General features: G+C 39.8%; 1 pseudogene; it reads left to right on the forward strand.

Annotated features, from left to right (window-relative positions):
- The first annotated feature begins 1803 nt into the window (after positions 1-1803).
- On the forward strand, positions 1804-2719 carry LOC114633123 (annotated as a pseudogene).
- Positions 2720-3600: the final 881 nt, after the last annotated feature.

Here is a 3600-nt window from a genome sequence, read left to right on the forward strand (position 1 = left end):
TCTTGATACACGAGTAAATATTTAGAACATTTTAAACACCTGTGCTTCTTGTTAATATATGACATTACTTTACATTATGGTTTGAAAAACTATGAAATTATTTCATCTCATATCCTTGATTTTAGTTTATAATTCTGTACTCATATCTGTGAATTTTTTTTACAATAAATATAGGCCTCATACATATTAAATGTTCATTAAAATAAATGATGAGTTCTATGTAAAATACTCACTAGATTTCTTATGTCCTTTGTGTTGGCTCCTCTGAAGTCTAGAGAAGCCTCCTGCACCTAGAAGGAGATGGAAGACTCCTGTGGATCCGATCATTCAACACTGGGTGATACTTTTCATTTAATCATGAACTTAGAATGGGATGGCCCTAAGACTATTATAATTGTAGTTTATTTACCACTTGATTTTACATGCCAAAAGTGAGAAAAGTAAAAGTATGTTTACACTGATATTTGATTCTGAGGGTTTTTGCTTGGAAGCATCATTGGCAGAAGATTAAAGTCATAGGTTGGATTCAGAGTCATTGAGAATTCAGAGAAAAACCAGGATTTCACACTGTTTGGAAAGGGAACCTGGCTCCATCATTCTACTGTTTTGGTCATTTTTGTCTTTTCTGTTTCAGTCAGGGAAAGAGCTGATAAGTCTTTAACAGAGCTGAATTGTCTCTTCCTGTCCACATGACAAGGCACTGAATGAGAAGACCATCAGCTCGCATGTCTAAAGAGAGTCTATAGAGATTTTTCTGTGCCTGAATCAGTTCCATGTTTGGTGTGTGTACAGGATGTTATTTCACACCTGATGTCCTGACACAGGTACAGGACTGACTGTCCATGTATTCTAAGGAGGTGACTGGAGTTCTGAGTGCTTAAGGTCATACTCTAAGAAAACTGTGGTGGGTAGAATTTGATTGAGAGTTCAAATTGGTAATCATTTGTTCAAGAGATTTATTGAGAATGTTTGGCCTGGCCAGGCAGCATTGGCATATGTCTTTAATCCAACCATTTGGGAGGTAGAGGCTGGAATATCTCTGAGTTAGAGGCCAGCCTGGTCTACAGAGTGAGTTCTATGACAGCCAAGGCTACACAGAGAAATGCTGTTTGAGAAAGAGAGAACAGGAAGAAAGAAGAAAGGAAGAGGCAGAGGAAAATAGAGGAAGGGAAGGGAAACACATCACACACACACACACTCACACACACACACACACACACACACACACAGAGAGAGAGAGAGAGAGAGAGAGAGAGAGAGAGAGAGAGAGAGAGAATATTTGGCCTAGAGGTAAGGAGTAGAATAGAGCAGTCACTGATATAACTGACCCTGTGCACTGGATTCCATAGGCACACAGTCTCCCAGGAGAGGACATTTCTACATTTGTGCAATCTTCTCCATTCCCATTCACCAGATAGGTAAAGCTGTTGTGTGCTCAACCATCAAGTGAGATGCAGCTCTTGTCCCAGAATAAACCAAGCCCAAGTTCCATCAGCAGAATTGCTCCTTAGAACTAATGGAAATGTTTAATGTACAAGAAAGTTTATATTCAGAGGTATCCCTACAATGGTGCACAAAATTCAGCCTTGGATGTAAAGCATTAGGACAGTGGGGACAGTGAGGGGGGATGGCTTTGAGGTGGTGTGAGCTAGAGCTGAGTTCAGATAATGTAGAATTGGGATGAGGGGACATCTTGTTGCCAGTTTGGTGGTGTTTGGCATTTGTGAAAAAGGCTGTGTTTTATAAGGAAGAGTTTTCTCTTTTCTCCTCAGGTTGTTGCTATTTGCTTCCTACCCACATATAATGAATAAAGACAACTTTCTTCACACTGACATAAACTTGAAAATCACCTTGTTCTCTGAAGTGAGCGTTGGGTTCTCAGCTAATAGTATATTTATTTTTGTCCACTTCTGCATGCTTATTGGTGAGAACAGGCCTAAGCCCATTGACTTCTACATTGCTTTCTTGTCCCTAACCCAACTAACGCTGCTTATAACTATGGGACTCATAGCTGTGGACATGTTTATGTCTGGGGGGAGATGGGATTCTACCACATGCCAATCCCTTATCTATTTGCACAGACTTTTGAGAGGACTCTCCCCTTGTGCTACCTGTCTGCTGAATGTCCTTTGGACCATCACCCTTAGTCCTAGAAACTCCTGGTTAACAAAGTTTAAACATAAATCTCCCCATCACATCTCAGGTACCTTTCTTTTCCTCTGTGTCCTCTATATGTCTTTTAGCAGTCACTTCTTCATATTGATTATTAATATCCCAATTTGACCTCAGATAATTTTATGTGATCTTGCTCACATCTACCTATGAGTTACTCCATAAAAAGCATGTTTTTCATAGCTATAGCCACAGGGAAGCCTTTCTTATCAGTCTCATGGCCCTGTCTAGTGGGTACACGGTGGCTCTCCTATGTACGCACAAGAAGTAGGCCTAGTATCTTTACATCACCAGCCTTTCTTTAAAAAAATCTCCAGAGTAAAAGGCCACCAGGACCATCATGCTGCTCATGATCCTACTTGTGTTTCTCTACATTTTGGAATATGTTGTCTTCTACTCAAGAATGAAGTTCAAGGATGGCTCAGTATTGTACTGTGTTCAAATTATTGCATCCCATAGCTATGCCACAGTCAGTTCTTTCATGTTTATTTGCACTGAAAAGTGTATAATTAATTTTGGGGGGGGGTCAATGTGTATCAGAATGTAAATATTTGATTATTCAGTGATGAATATGATCCCTTAATATAATCCAATATGTTGTCATGGCATAGTCGGAGCATCCTGTGGCTTAAATTGACATGAGGAATTATCTTCTTTCTGTTAAATCTGTTTACTTTGTCTGTAGATGACAAGTATATCAATAAAATTAAACTGCATGTTCTCTCAGGTATCATATGAGGTTTCTAACTTACACTGTGTTTTCAAAAAAGATCTGTGAGACAGCTCTCATTTGATCTGTGTTCTCACATTGCCTTTAAGATTCTAAGAAGGATTTATTTTTAAGTTTTAACAGTGTGTGTGTGTGTGTGTGTGTGTGTGTGTGTGTGTGTGTCCAATGGTGGAATTGTCTGGGCAATGCCCAGCCTTGTAGAGACAGCGTGGGAGATTGGCAGAGCCATCTCCCACACTGTCATCTCGTGGGAGGCAGGGCTAGAGTTTCTGATGTGCCGGTTCTAGGTTCTAGCTGTGGCACTCATGTGGCCTCCGGCCGAGAAACATGGCGGCTGAGCTAGGCAGAGCCACTGAAGCTTAGATAGTCAGCTTGACCTGAGGCCGATTTTATTTAATTATTTCAACGTCATTCAATGTGAAGAAATGTCAACTACATGCACCCCAAGACACCAACAATCCAGTGATTTCAGTGCTGACACTTACATATAATCTAAAGAAATAAGTGGAAACTGATTGGAAGAAAGAGAAAGATTGGAAAAGATCTGTTGTGTGTTCTGTCTTTACTTTGAGTGAAGACTCAAACAGTTTGGGTTTCAACAAATTACATAGCATTAATTTTAGGCCTGTATTTCTATTTTAATTTAGTGACTCACTTTGACTAGTAGTGTCCCTGTTGTTGTACATATGCATACTTTT

The sequence above is a fragment of the Grammomys surdaster genome, unplaced genomic scaffold (genome assembly GCF_004785775.1).
Source record: "Grammomys surdaster isolate TR1022 unplaced genomic scaffold, NIH_TR_1.0 531, whole genome shotgun sequence".
In the NCBI taxonomy this organism is placed as follows: Eukaryota; Metazoa; Chordata; class Mammalia; order Rodentia; family Muridae; genus Grammomys; species Grammomys surdaster.